This window comes from Leptosomus discolor, unplaced genomic scaffold (assembly GCF_034619465.1).
Source record: "Leptosomus discolor isolate bLepDis1 unplaced genomic scaffold, bLepDis1.hap2 HAP2_SCAFFOLD_104, whole genome shotgun sequence".
Lineage (NCBI taxonomy): Eukaryota > Metazoa > Chordata > Aves > Leptosomiformes > Leptosomidae > Leptosomus > Leptosomus discolor.
Genome location: NW_028237901.1, coordinates 268,746 through 292,644, shown reverse-complemented (window position 1 = coordinate 292,644; position 23,899 = coordinate 268,746). Strand labels below are relative to the sequence as shown.

General features: G+C 54.7%; 1 pseudogene; it reads right to left on the bottom strand.

The window, feature by feature from the left end:
* The window catches only part of LOC147412472 (axonemal central pair apparatus protein HYDIN-like), a 64,987-nt pseudogene that overhangs the window by 22,103 nt on the left and 18,985 nt on the right, over nt 1-23,899 (bottom strand).

The following is a 23,899-nucleotide window of genomic DNA, read 5'->3' as shown; positions in this document are numbered from 1 at the left end:
CAGCCTTCCCCAGAGCCAGATTTTCAGCTCCACTTAGGAAGTGTCACAAATGGTTTCTGAAAGACCTTGTTGTATATGTATGAGAGAGGATTCCCCAGCTAGAGCCTTCCTTCCAGAAGACATACCCTGCTTACACTCCCAAGCCATGGTGTGCTAACACTGCCTGGCCCAGACAGCTCACCTGGAAGTGCAGGATGGGTTTGTCCTCAACATTCATTTCCATCTTGGGGTGGAAGAGCAGCTGGACCTGCACAGGGCGCCCGGAGGCAGTCAGCACACCCTTCCACGGCTGGATAGTGAAGTGCAATGCCAAGTCGGGTATGTTGGTATCTGCAGTTTCCAGCCCAAAACTGGGAAGAAAGGGAAGGAACGAAGATGTCTGCAGTTAAAAGTACAGGTGGCACCAGCACAGCCAGCACTTTGCACAGGACCATCAGAAAAAATAAAAAGAGAAAGAGTCCAGCTCTGCTTGGGGAATCCCACATCTTGACACAGAGTGCGGACAATCCCGAGCATTGCAAGCTAACCTGAACACCAAATTTTTTCATTCTCTCCTTTAAAGAGTCTCATAAAGAGATAAGAGCTGACCCTCAAAGAAAGGCAATGAATCTCAGCAGTGAGTGGCTTAAATGTCAGAGTCTCTCCTCCTGGTTCCCGCTGAGCTGCGAAGAAATGCTGGTGTGCAGCTGGATTCTCTATCAAAACATCTGAGGTTCGAGAGCCCAGGTTTTGTATTGACCCAGACCATGAGGCAGTCAGCACAGCAACAGCCTCCAGCCATGGACAGAAGGAGAACGCAGGCCTGGGCAGATGGTGGCACCACGTGTTCACAGACCAGGCAGCTGGACCCACCTGTATGCAATGTCGTACTTCCCTTTGTTCTTCAGAGTCAGCACTTGCTTCACATCATCCAGGACCTTAACGACTCCAAACTCCACCCTGCCATCTGTACCTGCAGAAAACCCACAGAGCGAGGTAAGAAACGGTGAATATTTGTGAGCTGCTGCAGACTACACCGAGTGACAAGATACATATTTGGAGATCTCAGGCGGCACAAAACCCTTCTCAGCAAGTTTCCGTTCTCGGAAGTTTTCTCTGGCTACTTTGCTGCCCCTTCTCTCCTTACTCGGAGAATATCCACAGGGTTTAGCAGCTAAGGAGCTTGGCTTCCATCTCCTTGCTTCCAAGCACAGATCCAACAACTTTATTGCCGTGCTGAGCCTTCAGGAGCTGCCTACTGCTGGTTGACATCACTGTTGTTTCAAAGCCCCCAAATAAATCTGCACAGGAAGTTCCACACTTCAGAGGTGACAGATGCAGGGCTGGCTGTGCCCTGACAGTGCTTTACTCCCTGCAGCTTGCAGGACGTGTGCTTTATGTATCCATGCCACGCTTGCATGCCATCCCGTCCCGTCCCGTCCCAAGCGCTTTGGCTGCCCACCTGCCACAGCAATTTGTTTTGGAGGCATCCACTGACCTTGAGGAATGTCGATGCTCAGAGCAACATCATAAGCCTCCGCAACGATCTGGATATTTTCAACCTGAACAAACCCCCGGGACGTTTTCTGCATCTGAAACCTGGAGGCAGCAAGAAACAAACACTGCTTAGACCATTCTCCTAAATGCTTTTGGTAGACCACATACAAGTTCTTGTCTCTGCTGGCTGCTTCCACCATGGCCTCCCCTGCTTCACAAGCATTTGCGGACTCCCAGGCTTTGCTAACCTGTTCATCTCACGGGCTGACCCAGCGCGATTCTGCTGCAGTAAGAAACACTGTCAGCCCAACTCCGCACTCCTACAGCGGGGAACCTGCTGCCAAAGCATCCTGGGAGGCACAGCGATGTCAAAACGACCACAAGAAGGGCAAGGTGTCCCAGAGCAGGTGGCATTGACAACCACCCCTCTCCTCTTAATCACCCAGCATCCCCACTGAAAGGCAGCCCCTGAACCACAGCGAACCAAACCCCAGGGTGAGAGTTTGCTGCTCTGTGTTAAGAGCCCCAGATGGACCCCAGGATGGGTGCAGGGAGCACGCCCAAGTCTGGACAACCAATTCAACCACGCACAGCAGCAAGGCGCTTGTAGTACGGGCTCGGGACGCAGCCTCATAACGCAGGGTAAGCCCCGCAGAGGCTGCACCTGGTCATCTGGGGCAACGTGGATGCTCAGGGATGCGCTGTGTGTTCTGGCGAACCCAGAGGCAGCAGCAGCTGGGGGCAGAGCACCCTTGTGGCCGTCAGGTACACCTCTTCCTGACTCCACAGCATACTTGCCCCATGAAGCTCAGCTATAGGAGCACCTGAGTTGTCACTGAGTTTCCAAAACTTTACCCTTCAGTGAGTCCCCTGCTGCTATGGGCCTGGACCCCCTGGCAACGGGGGTAGAAAGGAATCTCATGAAGGCTCATCCTTTTGCCCTCTTTGCAGGGTAACCTTCAAGCACAGACTCCATCCCTAAGAGCACAGGGCTGGTCACTGCCCTGCTCTGCCAGGGAGGGCACAGTCCCTCTCACCTCTAGTTGGATCATCTTCTTAACGCTGAGAGCCTTCGTGGCCTTGAAATACAGATACACCACAAACTCTGTGCAGGGACTAACGGTGCCCTTGTCTTGTGACACAGAGAAGTCCTCTCCAAGGTTTTCCAGCCCACCGAGCCGCCAGGCCACGGGCAGTGGGGTGCTGTTTCTCAGGACCGGGGTCTTGCTGTCCCTCCTGCAGAGACACAAAGACAGGCAGCACCAGTCGTGTGACGGTCATGCTAGCCTTGCCACCAAATGCAACTTGGAGCAGCCCTATCCACGCATCTGAAACTGCAGTTAAATGTTTTCTCTTTGCCACAGGCCTGAGAGGTGAGGTCCTTGGGGGAGAGCTTGGTGTTAGAAGTGTATCCGACAGACGGGAGATAAGGAGGAGCAACTGGATTGCTCTCTGAGCCAGCAGACAAGATGCAAATGCATCGGGATGCTCATCACACAGGATCGCCGGGGGGCTACAGAGCTGGTGGCTGTCACGGGATATCCAAGCCAGCAAGGAATGGTGAGCAAGAGACTGGGAACCACTGGGAGAAAGAGGCGCTAGCCCAACCCCCAACCTGAGCGGCCGCTGAGGAGGAGCTTGCCGACAGCTCTTGTCCCCAGCAGAGGGACCACGGGATGACTGACCTGTGCAGAAGCAGCTTGTTGAAATGCACCTGCTTGGGGCTGACCCCCAGCTCCACCTGCACCCCCTGGCAGCACAGGCAGAAGACCACTGGCTCGGGGTTCTCCTGAACGCAGCAGATGAGGTTGTCTTCCACGAGGCCGGCCGAAGTGGGGTACGCCCAAACACTCAGCTGCTAGCCCCGTCCCTGCAAAACAAACACCAGAAGAACATTCGGTGAGCAGGGAGAACGGCTCCTGGGCACTTCTGCTGGTGCCTGCCCTACCTGCCCGTCTCCTACCTGATGCTCGTTAGGTTTCACCCTCATGCTGGGGGGGTCTAAAAGGAACGTGCCCGCTTTGTGATCCCGTTCAAAGAAGAAACGCACTGCTGCTTCGAAGGGGGTGACGTTGAGGATGGTCAGCTTCTTGCAGTTGCTGGGAGAGTGCAGCGCCTTGTACCTTTCCATAAAAGGGGAAAAAGCTGCAGAGGAGACCGTTGCCTTTATCACACATCGAGGAAAGCCCCGTGTCCAGGCAGCGAGAGCCTGCGCTGGAAGGCCACGGTCTAACAAGCAGGCTAAGAAAAAGGATCCCTTGCAGGGGCACGTTCCGGGGTACGGGTCTTCATCCCGATGTCACTTTGATGCCCGCCCCTATACTTGGTGCCTCCATCCCAGGAGAGTGACGATGCACAGGCCCCTTAAAGAGTGTTTCACAAAATATAAATTCAAAGGCGCCTGGAAAAATAAAAGTACGCCAAGCACATGGGTTCTTCCCCCTTCTTTGTTGGGCTTCCTTCCCTGCAGGGTATAAAGAAATGCTTTTGAAAAGAGGTTTCAAAAATAGCTAAGCTTCTCTCTTTCAAAAGTCATGACACTGCCTCATATTTTATGGATTAGCTCAAAGTCTGAGGGAAGGAAACAGAAGGGATTCATTCCCAAGAGGAATGCTAAATTTAACAAATGTCCCTTCTCTCAGGTGTGGAACAGAATTTGGAGTTAAAGGGTTAAAAAACCAAACAGAAATCCTAGACCACTCATCACCCTGGCTAAAGATCCTCTTTTGTTTTTTAAACTGTTTTGATTTAATCTCCTTGGATTGTCAAAATACCATTAGTTCTCCAGAGCTCCCAGGGAGACAAGAACTTCATTTCTAATATTAAAAAACCCCAAAAAGTGATGTTAAAACCAGAATTATGCCAGCAGATACTATGACAAATTTTTTAGGCAGGTTTTATCCAGCAGGAAAATGCAATTCCCATTTTTATTCCTCTGCAGGTTTCCCCCTTGCCCACACTCATATTGGCAGGTCAAATCACAAAGTCTTACTAATATTACAGATTAATGAGCAACTTACAAAGCCATCAGCAGAATAATTCAGTCTACCCCTAGAGCTCAAAGCACTTTAAAGAAGCCCCACAAAGTTCATTTCACAGGTAGTGAAGCTGAGACGTGGTGGGGTGGGACACAAGCTGCCCCAAGTCACCTTCAGGCCGGAAGCAGCATGTGGCTGTGGCCACCAAGGCACCCACCAGGCAGCAAGATCAGCTCCATCTCTCCCCAGGTCGTCCAAGACTCATGTGCCTGCTATCTGCTCAAGTTCACACATCCATGGTCCTTCAGCCTCATGTATCTCCCAGGTCTCTGCCTGGGCCTGCCCTGAATTGTGCCACCAGGGCAGCGTGTCCCCAAGCGTGTCCACGAAAGCACAAGGCTCTGGAGAGCCCATCCCAACATCTCACTCTGGGCAGGCAGCGCATCAGCATGCTCACTCAGTGCAGGAAGCACGTACCGGTCTCTTGACTCCCCACACAGCAGTGGTCCAAAGTGGAAGACGCCCGTGTTCATGACATACTGCTTGAAGATGATGTCATCATCTGCCTTGCTCTTCCTCCAGCAAGGAAACACCAGCCTGGGCAGAGAAAATGAGGAATGAGGAGTCATGAGATGCTCTAAGTAGAAAACCTGGTCAGAAAGCCATAACCCTTATGGGTGCTGAGGTACCAACACCGGTTCCCAGCTCTAAGCACGGGAAGAGATGCTGGGCGGCTCAGGCAGCGCGCTCTGCCCAAGCCAGAAGGTCACTGGGGTACAAGGGGCAGCCCTGGCTCTGAGTTCAGGGGGGAGCAGTGTGGGAGGCTCCCTCAGGCCAGCCTGACCGCAGGTCCTGGCTGATGGTGGGATATAGGCAGGTGCCCCTGCAGTGCAGCTGGTACAGGCGCCTTGTCCCCAAGATCTCAAAATGCAGGGTCTGATCAAACTGGCCCGTCACCGTGGAGCTGAAGTGGACCGTCAGTTCCACCTCGCCGCGGGCAGGCACTATCTACTGGCAGCTGCTCAGCCTGGCAACTAAAAAGGAGGTTTCAGACATTGCTAACGAGCAAATGAGCAAGGAGGAGGGTCATGGACTGGCCATCCCATGGAGGGACTGGCAGAGGGTCCCTGCAGAGCTGGGGACACTGGACTTCATTTGGCAAGACGGCCGTAAAGCAGAGGGATCACCTCCTCCCTCACAGCTCACCTGACAGACCTCCCCATGGATGGGAGTGTGTCCACATCACTTTGGTACGCCTTGGGGGAAGGTGTGGGTGCTCCTGTTTCTGGCCACTGGAGACCTCTCCTGCCCTGGCCAGAGCTCTGCTTCTCCCTCGCAGCCTCCTGGCTGCCCGCGGCTTTCTGCTTCCTCCATCGGCCCCTCGTTGGCGTGACCTGCTCCTCCGGCATCTTTGCACCGAGGGAGAGAGGTGAGACTGAGACCTGCCCCGAGACATTCCTACCCTGGAAAGAAAGCTGCAGCTTGGTTCAACAGGAGAGAGACTAAATACCCCACCACATCTGCCTGTGGACTTGGTCTTCCTTATCAGACTTTGTTTTGCCTACGACACCTCTCCCTGCCCAGGACCCCTCCTTGCCCAGCACCCTCTCCTCAAGGGAAGTTGAGGGGTTTAGGTGTTGGGGTTTTTTTCTCTCATCTTACAGAACTGCCCTGTCTCTTTTGGACAGACACAAGGGTTGCCTGCAGACATGGAGCCCCATCATGTCTTCACTGCCCCTCCACACTAATCCTTTTCCACCCCACCTGCCCCCCATCCAGTCTGGCCCCCGCCCTGGCACCTTCACTGCAGGCACAACGGGGGCATCCACAAGACTTTCTGGATCCTTCCTTTCTTCTTCCGCAGGGACACCTCTGGGCACAACAAAGATGAAGTGCTTGAGGGCTTCTCCGGCTGCAGGGGCCATCCGCTTCTCCGGGTAGGGGATCACAGAGTAAAAAGTGGTAGGTGGAATGGGAGGCCCTGAAGGACCCAGTCCCAGGTCATCCAGGATCTAAAAGCGTAAGAGAAAACCCTTTTTATACTTCCACCACCTTCATCCTCACACTTCCTTAAAGACACTAAACTTTTGGCCATGTTTTTTTTTTTATTTCTATGGAGCGCGGTGCTTTTTTTTTTGCCCAGAGGGGTGGGCAGGCTCCAGAGCAGTGCCAGGACCTACAGAGAGAAATCTCTCCTCTGAGTGACTCAGCTGAAGGAAACCGTGACCATGAGCTGCCCTGCCCTGGGGCCATCTTTAATGGTTTACAGACTGGGAAACTCTCTGAACAGACAGGGTGCTTGAATAGAGAGCACTCCCTCTTTCCACCCATCTGAGGGACGGTGAGAACCTCCACAGCCACGTGACTGCTGTGGAGCTGTCATGGAACATCACCAGTGGCCTGGACAAGGCTCTGTGCCATTGTCACCTGGTGGGACACAATGCACTAGGGCCCAGACCACGGCAGGCTCAGCATCTGAGCCTCACAGGGCTTTACCTGCTCTGCTGCCGGCAGCTTGCCACTCTCCAAGATCGTCTTAGTGACATTTGCTGAGCTCAGCACCTGGATGTCCAAGCAGGACACTCTGACACCCTGGCCTCTGGCTGACCCTTCTGCTGCACCTTCCCCTTCCAGCAGAGATAACTTGGTGTCCTCAAGAGCCTTGAGTTTCTTCAGCCGCTCCTTCTCCAGCCACTCCTTCTCTCTGCTCTTCCAGTTCCTGTGGCAGGATAAACGCTGGCGCTGGTCTTCTGCTTGGTGCCGCACTTCCTCTCGACTCAGAGGGGACAGCAGGATACCCTGAACCCTGTCCCAGGATGACAAAATGTGCGTGACATCCTTCTGCGATGCCTCATACATCTCAAACCTCAGGGTCAAGTTCTTCTCACTGTCACTCTGAGCCTCGTCTTTGGTTTCCCCCTGTTCTGGGTCTCAGGGTTGCACAACCGCTGCTGGGCAGGCCTCCATCAGGGGAACCTTGTTCTGCTTTTTCGTATCTTCCTTGTCACCTGCAGAGTCTGAGTCCTCCTTTACAGATCCCTTCCTGTCTACCCCCTTGGTGGCATCCAGACGGTTGCTGGTGGACACCCTGGTGCTGCTGGCGGACGTGTTCACACTCTGGGCAGGAGAAGCAGGAAAAAAGCAGTGAGCATTTCAAAGCACTGACATAAACCATAGAATCACAGAGTGGAAGGGGTTGAAAGGGCCCTCTGGAGATCATCTAGTCCAACCCCCTGCTAAAGCAAGTTCACCCAGAGCAGGTTGCACGGGACCGTGTCCAGGTGGGTTTTGAATATCTCCAGGGAAGGAGACTCCACAATCCCTCTGGGCAGCCTGTTCCAGGGCTCTGCCACCCTCAGAGTAAAGAATTTTTTCCTCATGTTCAAGCGGAACTTCCAGTGCTCCAGTTTGTGCCCGTTGCCCCTTGTCCCGTCACTGAGAAAAGCCTGGCCCCATCCTCTTGACACCTGCCCTTTAGGTACTTACAAGCATTGATAAGGTCCGCTCTCAGTCTTCTGCAGGCTAAAGAGCCCCAGGTCTCTCAGCCCCCTAAGCATCTTAGTAGCCCTCTGCTGGACTCTCTCCAGTAGTGCCTCTTCAACTGGGTGCCCCGGAACTGGACACACACACTCCAGATGTGGCCTCACCAGGGCAGAGTAGAGGGGCAAGAGACCCTCCCTCGACCTGCTGGCCACACTCCTCTTAATGCACCCACAAGGGCACATGGCTGGCTCATGGCCAACTTCTTGTCTACAACTCCCCGGTCTTCTCCACAGAGCTGCCCTCCAGCAGGTCGACCCCCAGCCTCTACTGGTGCAGGGGGTTATTCCTCCCCAAGTGCAGAACCCTACACTTGCCCTTGTTGAACCTCCCGAGGCTCCTCTCTGTCCAGCTCTCCAGCTTGTCCAGGTCTCACTTAACGGCAGCACAGCCCTCTGGCGTGTCAGCCACTCCTCCCAGTTTGTATCGTCAGCAAACTGGCTGAGGGTGCACTGTGTCCCTTCAGCCAGGGCGTTGATGAGTATGTTGAATAAGACTGGACCCAGTGCTGACCCCTGGGGAACACCACGGGGTAGCTGCAGTAGGACAGTGATGAGCTTTGCAATAGCACCCCAAGCCTCATCCAGGATCTGTGCTAGGTTCTCTACAAATCCCAATTCAGAACGCAGCTGGTACCCAGTTTAGCTCAACCGAAACCAAACCCTCCAGCATCAGGCTGATGAGGAGTCCTGCAAACCAGCTGAGAAACAGAACAGCTTCCCAACCCAAACAGGGAGCTTAAGACACATCCCTACTCCTGTGCAGTCCCTCTGGGCTCATTTCTGGTGTGCTGAGCATCCCTGACACTTTGGGAAGTCTGGCTGCTAACAAACACCTAAGGCCTGGTGGGATCTCCTGCCAGACCTGGAGGAAAAGACACCACATCCCAGACTGATCGTGTCTCAGTGGTGTAAGTCACATGCAGAGTGGGCAGAAATGCTGGCCTAAAACTATCTAGAGCTTCACAGTGAATGGATGGAGTTACGTGAAGCCATGACTCAAAGGCAGCATGATCCTAGAAGAGCAGCTCTACCAACAAAGCCATGGGAAAACACCCTGGGTGAAGCAGCAGCGTGATCAAGCACCAGCTGTTGTTTCCCAGTACAGCCCCACATGTTCCTCAGGGCCAGGTACTCATCCCCAGCACTGCTTGTGGCTGCTGGCTTCCCGGGAATGGCACAGCTCAGCTGGAAGGTCCCCAGGGCTTTTACTCATCTATAAACACAGCCACCTACCTGCCTGACTCCAGGCCGGCTTTTCTTCCCTGAAGCTTTATCTTTGTCTTTTCCAAGCTCTCTCGTCCCCTGCCTAAACTTCTGCTTCAGCTCTTCTTCCTCCTTCAAGCGTTCTAGCTCCTGCCGGTGCTTTTCCTCAAGCTCTCAAGCCAGCTGCTCCAGCTCCCTTCAGAACGACAAACAGAAAACAACCCTGAGAGACCACCAGAAATCTGGGTTTGCTGTAACCCCAGCTGGTTCTGCACTTCATCCATCGACCCTGAGGCTGTCGACAGAACCATTAGATCATCTCCATGGACTTCCCTCAACCTGGGGAGGCTGGGAACATCCAAAGTGAGGAAAGGTGGGAGGGGACCTCCAGGGCCAGCCAAATCTAGGCTTTGCTGTCATAAGGTCCAAATTGTGCTGCTTCTCAAGAAGGTCCACCCGGACACCTACAGCACACTGCTGAAGTCTGATCCACCGTCATTCCGCACTGATGCCTGAAGCCCTCTCGATTTCCCAGTGTAAACCAGATCACAAATCACTTGCACTTACTTATTCCTGCACCAACATTTACTTGGCTTATCCAGCCCTTCTCCCCGGGCATAGCCCACTCCTTAGTGAGAATAACCATATCCATTGGAAAACAAAGGCTGCAGCAACTCCCCTCCTCTGGTCTGAACCACCAGATTTCCTGCTGCAACCCAGCTGTGACTTGTGCTGCCTGTCCTGGAAATCACAATCTGAAGCAGCCCTAGTGATACCCTCCCAGGGAAACAAGCTTCAGCTGGCACTGCAAGTGCTGAAATGCTTGCTTTAAGCAAGTCCCTCCCCGAGTTTTAGGTGGGGATTAATACAGGCTTACCCTTATCCTACCCATCCTCCTGAACACGGCTGCTTTGCTGGATCAGAGCTTCTCCCAGGCTCACCTGCTGCTGGAGCTGAAGGTGAGCCCCAGAGACACTCGCTTTTATGGCTGGTGTCACTCAGTAAGGAGAACCCTGGGAGACCAGCACTGCAAGGGCTTCATCTATGGCAGGACTGGTATCTGAACCAAGCCAGCACAGCTACGCCTCACACCAACCCACACCACAACCCCTCTGGTTTGGTGACGGGGGGATGACGATGATGAGAATCAACATCATTAACTCAGAGACACTCGTAAGTGCAGCGGCAAGCCAAGCACAGAGACGAGCTCCTTGCAGGTAGCGTCTAAGTCGGAGGGCTCACCGCTAAAATAGAGAGAAGATGTTCTCATCTCACCAGAGGAAGGTCTTTCCTCTGTTGGGAACCAGGGAGGTGGAACTGGCCATCTTTGTGCTGCCTATAACGGACACTTTTGGCCTTTGCTCTGTAACCCCTCTGAGCTCCACCAAGGTCTCTGGAGCAGGGAAACCCTTCGGGGACACTATCCTGGGGAATCACCCATGGAAGGCTTACAGACCTCTTCTTCCTCTCACGCTGGACTTGTCGGATATTGTTATTAAACTGAGTTTTCTGCTCCTCAGTGAGGGCATCGTACTCCTCCTCATCCATCTCCCAGAGATGTGTTTTCTGCCTCCTGGCAGCTTCTTCCTGCTCCCGTCCTTCAGCACAGAGCAGAGGAGAAACCATTAGCGACTGCAAGTGAAGCCTGATGTTCCAGGTGACCCGCAAGGAGTCACAACTCTGTCCTGACCCAGCCTATCGCCCTACCAGGAGATACTGGGGAGTGCATATCCCCACTCCAAAATCCAGATAATCCCCCAAACTGTCGCTGCTCAGCGAGTTCCCAGGCCTTACCTGGCTCACGTGCACCAGCGCTGTGGACAGCTGGCCGGTGGCCAGGTACTGAGCCACAGCAGCTTGCACTTGTGCCCAAGCTTTAATGTTAGAGACTAAGGCAAGGCTTACAGCCTCAGCTCTGCTGTATTTTAAGCAGCTGGGAGCTGAGTACTGGCTATACTGAGGCAGAAGGAGGAAGGATTAATAAAAACATTTCTTACAAGCTCTGACGGTAGCCCAAATACACACAGATAAGGTTGAGAGCTTGAGAGAAGATTGAGAGGTACAAAAATGAGAAGTCTCACCTTCCTGCTCTTTTGCAGCTGTCTCCCTGGCTTTCAGAGAAGCATAATCCTGGAACACGTTCACAAAATAGATATACGGCCCATTTCTGACAGCTTTGAGCAGGCAGAGGAGAGCAGATGCCATGTTGTGTGCAAAGAGGGTCTCCAGGCCATCAAACACCATGCCCTGGTAGCAGTCACTCAGCTGTGAATCAAGTCGAAAAGGAGAGAAAGTCAGCTATTGCACGCACTGGGCTCTCAGCGAGGCAGTAAACCCCAAGGTCAAAGGACACCAGCCGTCAGCTCAGACAAGCTCTGATCTTTCCCCGTGCTCTGCCAGCTTACGGCATCTGCAGCTTCACCCAAGGATCCCTGCACACAGCCCGGGACCCCTCCAACAGCAGCTACAGACCTCCTCCTCTCCGAATTGTTCCTCACTGCCTGTCTCTCTGTAGCAGGAACGTATCATTTGCCCCCACCCCACGTACCTGCAGCCTTTCAGAGAGGATGGCCACCAGCAGGTCCTCAGGCAGCACGCAGCTCATAAAGCCCAGCTCTCCTTCTGTGCTGCCGGTGATGCTCAGCCGTCGCTGTGCAGGAACACAGGGAAGGGGAGAACCGAGACGAGAACTGGACGAGCCCTGCAATGTTGAACACCACAGGAAAAATAAACCACTTTGGAAACGCCTGAACAATTCCAACCATTGGGCTTGCAACTGGGGTTTCTCACTAGTGGGAGACAAGAACAAAACGGCAGGCCAACAGTTCTAGGGGACACCCCGGAGGGTACATCCCTTGGCCAGCAGAGACCCAAGCTTGCAAGCCCCCGCCACAGCACCCTGCAGCTCTGCCCACTGCCTGCAGCCACGTTAGCCAGGGCTGCACTTTGCCAACAAACTGTTAAGACCCAGTAGAGTTCTTCTGCCAGAACACGGGGTTTTGTTGCCACCCCAAGCCATACCCAGCCCGCCCAGCTGGCTCTGCACTCTATGCGCCCGCACCGGGCTCTGTAAGCAGCCCCTTCACTTCCCACAGGCAACAGAAAAGTCCCGGGCATTAACCAGCGTGGATCGTGCTTCACCTGGGAGCCTGCTGGATCCATTGAATGCTGCTTCAGCGATGGGGATGTGTGGCCATGGGTCTTCCTCCTGCCCGGGGCAGCGTTCGCCCAGCCTCGGGAACGGACGGACCGCAGGCTGACTGTGTCCCCAGAGCTGGGCCGGCTCAGGTCTGAGCCGCGCCTGGCCTCTGCACTGAACCGCAGGCCGAGGGACACCTCTGCATTTTGACCTGCAGAGAGGACAGACGGCTCAGCGGGGAGCGAGCAGGCACCTTCCACCCCAACGGCACAGCCCTTCGCCCTGGCAGGGACACGGCACTCGTCCCCCAGCCTGCCGGGCATTAGCAGCGCTGCCCTCCAGAAGCAGCTCTTTCTCTGCTCCTCTTGTTAGCACAATCAAGCACAGCATCTGAGACTGGATTTTAAAACCAGGGAGTTTTTCATGCACAGCCCTGGGTCCCTCCTACGAAATGCGCACACAGGTGACACCGCACAGTCGCTCCCCTATGGATCAAATCAAGGATTCCTCCTCCAGGACCATCGTTTGCACCCATCCTGCATTCTCACATGGAGACTGTAACACACAGCCCTGCCCCAGCTGCAGCACTCATCTCCACTGGAGCTAAATCCTCTGCAGGGGATAATCCCACCCAGAACCTAGACCCTTCTTCCTTCCACCAGCTCCCAACCCAACCAGGTTCAAAGCTGAGCAACACAAAACTTCCCCCACCAAAGCCAGGGTCTGGCCTCACCCTGCAGAGCTCAGGGTGGGCACCAACCACTCAATAAAGTTTCCTAAAAGTTGCCGGTCTCACATGGAGAGCAGCACCACATACACGAGCTGCGTGACCTGAGAGCATGTACAGGAAAACCTCTGGAGAAAAGTGCTCCTCTGCAGCGTGTGTCTCATCTGAAACTCCTCTGGGAGGTTATTCTTCCCTTCCTCTCATGTTTGTGAAGCCACACTCAAAGTCAGTCATCTAGTGCTTAATGAGCCACTTCAGAGGGCTTCTTCCCTTGTTAAAGTGGGCAGCAGTTCTGCCTGATGCCCATGAGAAGCACGCTGGATTCAGCTTTGAGGAAATATTAAAAACTCAGAAAGATACAAGTGTGCTTCGCTGCTCCTAGAAAAAGGAACATGGGCCAAGAAGCCCAGAGGCAGTAACAGCGCCCCTGTCTGAGCCCTTAAAATAGAGATTTTTTTTTTCTTTTTAATAACCAGAGACGCTTTATGAAACAGCTTTGCATTTCTACGTGCTGCACCCATCCATGTTCCCTAAGACACCCAAGAGCTGTCAAACTTCCTTCCCTGGAGCAGGCACAAGTGGATGGTCATGGCAGGTTTCTGAAGAGCTGTTCTGCGTCCAGCATTTCTCCTTACCGGCATCCTCTGACTCCTTGCAGCTCTGCTCGATGGCAGCCCTGATGCACAGCTCCCGGGCACGGAGCCCTGCTGAGCTGCTCCCGTCCGAGATGGCTTCCATCACCACGGACAAGCAGGCAGCGCCGTAGTGTTTGGACAGGGCGACTGCTGCTGACGTCTTGCCTTGAGAGAGAGGAGGACTGGTTGGCGACACTTGCATGTGAGGCATTTTCAGGGACAGGCTCTGAAAATCTCCCAAAGAGGTTTTCAGAGTCTCAAGGCTGGTCAGAAGGCAAGTGTCCTTTCAGGGATAACCACGAAGGAGGCAGCTTGAACATGGTTAAAAGTGTTGTCCTCTAGAGCCAGGTGCATCATCTCCACCTCATGTTCAGCTGAGGACTTTGCCCCTCGCGGTGACCTCAACCCTGGGCCCAGGGTGACGTTTCGAGCCCTGTCCCACCACCATTCAGACCGCTCGTGTTAGCCTGTGCTGGCTGGCATTGCCTCAGGCAACATCCAGGCGCGGTTTAGGGGTCAGTACAGGCTAAGGGCTGCTCCCACGAGGCAACACGGACACTAGGCAGTGTGGTCCCAAGCAACAGGGACACGAGCACCCTGTCTGGGGGAACGAGAGCCTGACTGTACAGACACAAGATGAGCCACACCACTTGCACCAGCTAGGCGAAGGCCTCGGGCAGTTTCATGTGCCAGCAGAACTGGGGCTTACCTTGCTTCACTTCAGCTGGTCAGCCAAGCCCCATGGTCCACCAGGACATCTCCCTCCTGCTCCCCCGCTCCTTGCAGCCAAGGGCTGCGGCTCACGTACCTGCCAGGGGTGCCCCATGGACAATGACGACAATCCCTCTGCGGTTTCGGGCTGCGTGCCCTTCTGCAAAGGTATCGATGCCGACGTGGCAGGCGATGGCCCTACAGACAGGGCTGTCACCCAGTTCTCCTGCGGCCTCCTGGCTGCTGGCGGTGCTTTGCCGATGCTCTGCTGTGCAGAACCGGATAGAAAAGTCAGCCTCCTGTCTACCTGTGACCCTGACCATCCTCCCTGTCCCCTCAGATCCCAGGTGAAGAGACTCTGATGAAACCAAGGTCACACCTGAGGTCTCACCATGCCCTTCCTCTAGGCTTGTGCAGGCCAGGGTCTGCCCTAGACACTGGTGAAGGTGCCTGTTCACAGTATAGTAAATGGGACGGCAGAAAGAGGAAAGAACGAGCATCCAGCAATACCTAAAAGGACTGGGCCACATCTCCTTCCATGAACTGGCAACATGGTCCTCATGGGAGTTTGGTCCCGGGTCCTGCTGAGTGCGGGCAGGGGGACAGGGAGAACTGGACATTTCACACAGTTCCAAGGAGAGGCTCCATTTGAGGATCAAGCAGTTATCCAAGAGCTGGGTGCTTTAGGAATATTACACCAGGAGATGTGGCTGGGCTCTGAATTCACCGTAACAGCATTTACAAAGAGCTCCCACCATTGCCCTTAGGAGGTCACAGAAAGCCCCTTCAGCTTGCAGCGTCCCGCAGGACAGAGCGTGCTGCCCTGCCTAGGAAAAGGAACAGCATCATCCTGATCCCAGCAGCTCCTGGGGGCAAAGGTGCTCATTTGGCAAAGCCAAATGGAAAACCTCCCTGGCCTCTCACTTGTCCCTGGCCCAGATTTCTTGGGATCCTACAGCCTTTGCATAGAAGAACAGATTCAGGGCCTACAGGAGTGAAGATGGCCCCAGGCTGCAGTGAAGTGATGGAGGTGACACTGAAGTTCTCCACTGAGGCCCTTTTGCCACAACAGAGGATTACCTGTCCTGCATCTTTTCTCAACACCTTCCTCCTCCTCTTCTCCACATGCAGACTGAGAATCCACCTTCTTGGACTGGCTTTCATCAAAAACGGAGGAGAGAACGACTGAGCTATGGGATGAGATGGTGTGAACGATCCCAGCAGAGTGCTTTCCTCCTTGTTCTGACAGAGACTGGACACCTTCAGAGTTTGCTGAAGAGGAAGGACACGGAGAGGGAAGAAGAGGGTGAACATGGCCAAGCAATCTGCTCTTTGCTATTTGCCACTTCGCAAGGCCACACGCAAAAGACCGAAAATTTCCCAAGAAGGGAGACTCCTGAGGCACTGAGAAGCCTGTCCAGGCTGTCTCTCCCCTCATGGGAACGTTGAGCTTGTGCTTTTGTTGCTGGGAACGAGCAAATATAAAACAGTTAGCGATATTAGACCTGGTCCTACTGGCTGAAGAACTCATCCAGTCCTACCCTTCACGGCTGAGGGACACAAGGGGACATACTGGTTATTTCTCCAGTGCGTGGCAGGCAGATAGGAGCTTGCTTTGGCTGCACTCAGGGCTGGTAAAGGAGGCGTGAGCCACAGACTTTCACCCGGTAATTCCTCTACCAAGCTGGGGAACGGGCGGCTGCTAAAAGCACGAGCTTCCCATGGAGAGCTCAGGGTACGTGGGCTGGACTCCTTGCTGTGCCTACATTCAGCACAGCCAATGCCAAACCCTCACCATTGTCCTGGTCTGCTGGTTTGCCAGCCTTGGACTGCTCCTGCTCATCCTGCAGCCTCTTCTGGTCCTGATAGTACTCCAGCACCTCCAGGGGCAGCTTCTCACCCGGGGTGCGCAGAGGCAACAACAAGGTGTTGTGGCAATCGTAGTCCTTCAGCAGCCGCAGGATCTGTGCACGTGGGGAAGAGAAACCACAGACGGAGTGCATTTCTGGACCTTCATCCCATGAACAGATTCACACACCAACCCATCTTCTCCCTCGTTCCTTCCTCCCAACAACACGGACTATCCAAGCGCCTTCACAGCCCGCGGGCAGAGCTGCCTAACCCTGAAATGCCACCAGGCTCTGCCCTGGGGACTGCCTCCATCGCCCTGGCGCGAGCCTGGGAATGCTGGAGTGCTGTGAAGAGCTACGGGAGCACGCACAGGGGGACCAGGCCTTCCCGCTCACCTGCTCCTCAGCAAGGTACTGCTGATCGTTCTCCAGCGAGTAAAACTCAATGGGCAACTCGTACGGGTTCTTCACCACCACTGTCCCCTCCGCCCCACGGCTGTATGGCAGCAACGGTCCCAGCTCCAGCACTGGGGGGCTGAACTCCAGCTGGGGCTCCAGCCCCTGCCCTGAGACCTGCAGGTGGAGGTGCTGGCTGCTCTGGCAAACGTTACTCCTCAGCTCACTTCTGTAGGACTTCTGAAAAGAGAGAAGCGCAGAAAGCTCCTTCATGAAGTCCCAGGTGACAGGGCCTCAAATGCAACCCTTGCACCAAGGTCAGGGTGTCACCAGTACCTCTAAGGTGAAGGGAAAACAGAGCAGGGGCTACAGCATCTGCATGCTGGCTCTGAGTAACTGGGATGAATCCTGCTGTGATGCGTAACTGGATATTTGGGTATCAGACAGATTTAAATGGACTATCAGATGTTTTCACCTCACACGAGGGAGTGCAATGCTCAGGAGAAAGGTCCTCAGGGCTGTGCTGCCCAGACGCAGTCCTGGCACTGCTGTGTCAGGCAAACAGCAGCTACATGAGAGGCAGATGAGCTCTCACTGGCTAGAAATAAGGGTCGTCTTCTCTGCTCAGTGTTTGGCTCTGGTCAAAGCCAGAGACAAGATGGTTACACTGCTATTAGCCATCTAAACACCCCTGGGACTATTCCCAGGCATGGGAGCACTTGTGTCCACACTGTTACACCCTGCCAGTTTCCAAGTCACGGTGGCCACATGCAAACTGCCTTTGGGAACGCTCCGGCGTTGATGCCGCCTCCCGAACTGCCTGGGAACGTGCAGGCAGGCTGGGCCAGAGACACAGGAGCTGCTGGCAGCACACTGCTACAGGGGACTGTCCTGCTGTGCCCAGGAAGGTGTCTGGTGGCTGTTTTGTCTGCTGGTACCAGCAGCAGGATGAGCCTACGTTGCCTCTTCCAGGGTTATCCCCTGCAAACGTGCCAGCTGCTCTGCACCAGGGTGCTGCACCCTGCAAATACGCCCATGCAGGGGGGAAGATGAGGGGAAACAGGCAGATTTTTCCCCCCATGCACCCAGAGGCAGCCACACTGCAGTGCCCTGATGCTCTCTGTGCAAGCTCCCCATGGGAATTTCAAAGCACTTCTCAGAAGAGTGCACTGCAGGGGAAACTGAGGCACAGTGGGTACGGCACTTGCAGAAAGCTCCACAGGGAGGCAGAGCTCATCTCCTGCTCCCTGCGCTGGGCTCTTGTTACCACACTGCCCTGCCAGATCCGCCAATCTCACCTCTTCCGTGGGTGAAAACCTCACTCGCACGTTGCATCGCTGCCCTGGAGCGAGGGTTCCAGCCGAGGGCAGCACCTCAAAGACACAGGGCTTGGACTGCAACTGCTGGAGCAGCTTCTGACGCGTGCTCGCTGGCAAGTGTTTGTCCACCTGAGCACAAAACACAGTTGTGTGAGGTCTCCTTGGTCTGTGAGGACAGACCCTTGGCACCCACATCCAAACCAGCCATGGCCACCACTGGCCTAGAACTGGAGGGGAAACATGTAGGCAGGGCAGGCAGAGGGGGAGGCACTGTCCTCGGAGGAGAAGGAAGAATGGGTGAAGATGGCAGAGCAGTGAAGCATCAGCTAGTGAACAGGTCGAGGTGAACCAGCCTTCCTCTGTGCCCTCAAAAGCTTCCTAAACAAGGCGTAGCCCAAGTGCTCAGGCAGCCACAGGGGCAGAAAGTGCCAGAGAGGCAAAGAAAACCCAACCAAGAAGTCTGGTGTTACGTGCTGTCTGTGCTTTACCTTCTGAACAGGCTCATTCATGGTGATGAACCATTTACAGGGGACCTGGAGCTGATTGTGGAGCTGGATGGTTTCTTCCTGACACTGCCCACACTGGACAGCAGAGAACTCCAGTCTGTCCCGGGAGAGGCAGAGGGATGGCACAGCCATGGTGGCACGAAGGCGGACGTGAAATGTGGGGCCTCCTGCTACCTAGTGAAGGACAAAACATCCAGCTCAGAGCCCAGGTGACATCTGCTGCTCTCCCAGACCTCCTGCCTGCCCCGAAAGGTGGTGCAGGCATGCGGAGGTGAGGAAGCATCGAGGGGTACCTTGATGGGCAGGAGCACATCCACCTCTCCCAGTGGCAGGTTGGCGCTCTGTGGATCAAAGCGCACTTGGAATGTTTCCGTCTCGCAGCAGGGCAGGTGCTTCGCATGGTCCAGCTCCACGCTGAAACCTTGAACAGATGGAGATAAAGCAGCTGAGATACACAAGCAACATGAGATGTGTCACAAGCACGTGAAGGCCATCTGGGTGTCTGGCCAGCAGCTCTGTGAAGGACCCCTTTGCATCTCTGGAGGAGCCTGCCACTCTTTCTCCCTTGTCACTGCACAAGGACAAAGGGTTTTCACAGCCAGAGTCCAAGGCCCACACGGTAAAAAGGAAATGTATCAGCTGAGAAGCTCCAGCAATTCCTTCATCAGGCATCCCAGGGGAGGATGCACAGACCTCTCCAAAGGAGAATTCCCAACTGAGATTCCTCCATGCTGTGGTGCTCCCTGGAAAACAGCTTAGAGGAGACACCTGACCACCCTTCAGACACAGCGAGTCACCATGTGATGGGAGCCTGTTTCAGGAGCCTATTTCGATACAACAGAGGACCCCACAGGCTGTTTTCTCAACAAAGGCTGAACAGAAGTGCTGCGACATTATGAACTCCAAACAAAGCACTTCCAAACCACGGAGGGTCCATCTGTTTGCAACACAAGCCCACAGAGTGCACAAAGAAACTCAGATGATGCTCACGGTAGCCAAGAGCAGAAGATACTGAGAGGTGACCAAGGTGATCAGCCCATCCAGCCCCTGCAACGAAGTGTGAGGGCAGCCACAGGCAGGCCAGGTCTCTGAGCACTGCTGGCCAGGAGAACTCAGGCTCTAAAGCACCAGGCAGAGGGTCCCCAGGAGGAAAAAAACCTACACAAACAAGCACTTAAAACCCGCCCCATGTCCAGTGGCTGAAGGTAATCTGTCAGAGACAGCTCCTTCAAGTGCACACAAAGTCTCTCCAGCCCTGGTTACCTGTGTCACGCAGGACCTGTCCATCAGCATGGAAGGACACAGGGAACCGCCCGGTGTTGGTGATCTTCACCATGTGCGTGCAGACGCTACAGAGAATGACGTAGCCAAAGTCCAGGATGTACTCGGGCAGCTCAGCTCTGAAAGGAGGAACAAGGACAGCCTGGCTACATTTCCAAGGAAGATGCAAATAAAGTGGATAGTTTTGTATCCGCCGTTGTAAAAACTCAATTCAAGCCTGTGAAACCCAAGGCCTGACCACCTGGTAATAAGGCTTTGGTGAGTCACAGGGAATGTGGGTCCCAGGTTTCATCAGCTACCAATGGGACCTCAAAATAAAATTAGTTTAAAATGGACACTGGTCACAGCTTCTCTGCTATGAAAAGCCACAGTAGGTAAGTCCACTGGGCGTCCACTGGTCTCAGTGACACTGCTAAGCCTGGTGCACAGCCCAAGCCTGAAATTACTTCAGGACTTTGTAACAAGATTTGCCTGCACAGGAAATCTTCACTGCTCTGCAGCCAGATCTGCCCCCAGAGGAGCACCGGTAAATCAACACCTACAAGATTCACGGGAAGGGCCTTTTCCAGAGCAATCCCACTCAGAAAAGCATCTAAATGATCTGGTTTGCAGACCAGCTTCTTCCTGAACTGAAGCCTACCGTGCCCGTGCCTCATCACGAAGGAGCAAAGGGAAGGGCCAAGTTACCTAGGTAAGCCCTGAAGTCCCACAAGCATCCAAGCCACCTGATTTAGGGTTTGTCAACCCATGTGATTCCCTGCTCTTTGTACTTAGTGTGGTCTGTTAGTTGGAACAAAGACACCAGCTTTGAGTCGCCTCTTCCAGAGCTGCTCAGCAGGGATGGCATCTGGGCTGTCAGGAAGGGCTTGATGGTCTGCACTGGGCCCCCTCAGCTCTAAGAACAGAACCCAGCATCTGTGGGGAGTTGAGCACCTCCAAAGCTCAGGGTGGCACTGTGCACGTGAGGACACTCAGCTGCTCACTGTTCAAATGTCAAAGCCATCAGGATCAGACCCTTTCTGAAGTCCCCAGCTACTCCCAGCTCTGCAGACACAAAGAGCTCTCAGGAGCAGGGGTGCACTGCTGGGTGTTACCCTTGGGGCATCTGGACATAGGGTACAGGAGTCCCTACTAACCTGAGAAGCCTCCGACGAGCATGTTGGTCAAAGGCAGCGGCCTCCAGAGGACCAGAGGAAAGAGCTTTTTGCTGCTCCAGGGCGTGTTTCTCTATCAGCACCTGCTCCATCTCCATCTGCAGACGAGTGTCCAGCTGAGGAAAGGCAAGACAAGGGCTGGTTAACAAAGGTCCTTCCCAAGGCACAGGCTTGTCTCTGAAAGAGGACCCACCCTGCTCTTGTCAAGACGGGTGATGGGGTCCTCCTGTCTCATTGCTCAGTGTCTGTGACACCTCCTGCTCTCTTAGTCAGGACCTCATCTCAAGGGAAACGAACTCCAGCATCTTTGCCTGCCCAGTCACTGTTATGAAGGCTGACCTGTCCAGACAGACAGACAAAGTCAGGAACCTTCCAGAGCTCCAAGTATTTGCCTGCCCCCAGCTGCCACCAAAGCCTGGCTGGGACAAAAGCTCTCTTGAAAAGGGAATCGCAATAAAGCTGGTGCCCCTTGGGGATGAGCACTGACAGCACAGTCCCAGCCAGCCAGGCTGCTGCTATTAAGCCCCGTAAACCTGGCAGGGCTTGGGTGGCGAGCAACCAACACCCCAGTGATGACCTACATGCCCATCACAAAGTACCAGAAATGCAATCACTCGAGCATGGTCTTCAGGATCTCCCTGGGGTAGTCAGGAAGCTCATGATCTACAGAAGGAACAGGTGAGCAGCCCCTGGGGCAACGCAGAGCTGATGCATGATCATGGCCAGGTGTGGGCAGGGAGGTCCCAAGTGCCAGCAGGGCATCAGGAAGCCTGAGCAGGGTGCAAGGGGATCAGATGACACAGGGACAGGGTGGCATGTGCCAAATGGGGCAGCAGCCATTCTCACCACAGTGCCAGAGTCGTCCATGGGTGGCTCTGCAGCCACAGCCTCCTTCAGAGCAACTGCTTCATCTCTCTGTCCATCTTTCTCCATCTTTTCTGTCACCTCCTTGAGGACCTTTTCGTATTTTTCATTTCCTGAAGGAAGAAAACATCCACAAATAGCAGCATGGGCACAGCACCATTCCCAGTGAAGCTGGGAAGCCCCACTTTCCCCGATGCTGGCCTCTCCCAGAAACACACTCTTCACACAATGTATGGAAAGTGAATGCTGCTTTTCCTCTATCAATCCTGATGTTCCCTCCCACCCATCTTCCTCCCCACAGGAACATCTCATCCCCTACAACATGATGCAAATCCATCCCTGCCCAAATCCCTGCCAGCCTGTATTACAGCTTTCCCAAGCACTTCTGTCTAGCCATCATCTCTCCAGGCCTCCGACAGATACGCTGGCAAGCTCTGCATGATGGTTCCCGGGGCGAAGCCCACAGGGGCTTCTAGAAACTCAGGAAGCAACCAGAGGGTTGAGTGTTGGTCTGACAGCCCTGAAACCTCCAGCCTCGGTGGAGGTGGGTGTGAGCTGCCCTGTGGGTGTACGACATGGGGGAAAAGCCAGGGGACCTTCCTGGGGAGCAGACAGGCAGTGCTCACCTTTGATGTTCCTGGGCAGGTTCAAGCAGATCCTGGGAAAGATCCCCTCTCCTTTCAGGGAAATTTCTTGTGGCTCCAGGTGACCCACTCGGATCTGGAAAGTCCTGCAGAAGACTCCAGGCACTCCCGGCAGGTAACAGACTTTCAGCACTTGCTCCTTGCCAGGTTCAATGTAACACTGCAGAGCGTGAGAGAAGAGGGAGGGAATGCACCAAATAGGGTTTGGGGAGGGATGGTTCAGACAATAGACCCAGTGAGAAGAGGAGATGGGTTCCCTTATAGAAGAAAATGTCAGATAACATCACTTTCTAGCTTTCCGGTATCCAAAAGCTGAAGTCTCCTACCCCAGGATGCAGGATGTCCTTCAGAGGGCTTGTAGGGAGGCACTCCCACACGGCAGACCAACAGACTGCGCGTGGCTCAGCACGAGCACAGCTCTTCTCTGATGGTGTTTACCCTCTGCTAGCAAGAGCCAGACCGAGTAAATAAAAGCTCTTGTACCAGCCGCTATGGAAGACGAGTGCAGTGCCCACACTCTCAGCAGGGCTGGCAGCTCCTTTCACAGCACATCAGTGGCTCCCAGGCTGGTGTCGAGGGGCCTGGCCCCTTATTAATAATCCCAACCAAACATCTCCTGCCTGGGCGGTTACACCAAGGGTGCACAAGCCTTTCCAGACTCATGCTGACCTGAAAACAGACATCCCTGGAAACACAGGAGTAGAGACTAGGACGAGACCTAGGGAAGAAGGTGTTGCCGGGAAGGGCACCTCTTCTCCGGGCTTCCAGAAGGTCTGTCCAAGCCCCGGGCTGGGCTCACACCAGCCGGGTTGAGAGCATATGCAAGCAGACAGCAACACGGCTCCGGGTGACAGGACACAGCTGCAGCTTTCCCTGGCTCACGCTCTGCACGCAGGGCTGGACCCTCGGCTCCCCGCTCCCCTCCCCGCTGCAGGGACAAGCTGCTGAGTGGGACAGATCCTGCCACTCGGTTCCCTGAGCCCTTACTCCAGCCCACAACACAGCGCAGCGAGAGCGAGCCCCGCCGAGCTGCCAGCACCGATGGTGCTGTTACATCGCTGACTGCGCGGGCCCAGGCAGAGCTGTGTTTGTAGGAGCTCGCGGGAAGAGGGTGTCCGTGTGTCCTCCCTTGTGGGGGCCAGCGTGAGGAGGTGTGAAAGCCATTTGGCTTCCCCTTCCCGTTGCAACAGAGGGACATAGCTAGGATGGCTGCTCCAGCCCAGACATCCACGCCGGACTGAAGCTGGGCTGGCGGGATGCTGCAAACTCCTCCCCGCCCTGTTCCAGCCCTGCTGCTTCCTGGCCCCCTCGCTGCCCCACAAAGCTGCCGCAGAGCAGTGAGGCTGGAGGAGGGAGGGAGCGGTACTGGGGCTGTCAGGATTTCTGGCAAAAGAGCTTCATGCCCGAGCAAGGAAGCGTTTAGGTCTCGCCTGGCTAGTGCTGGCAGAGGGCAGGCAGTGTTGGTTACAGGCAG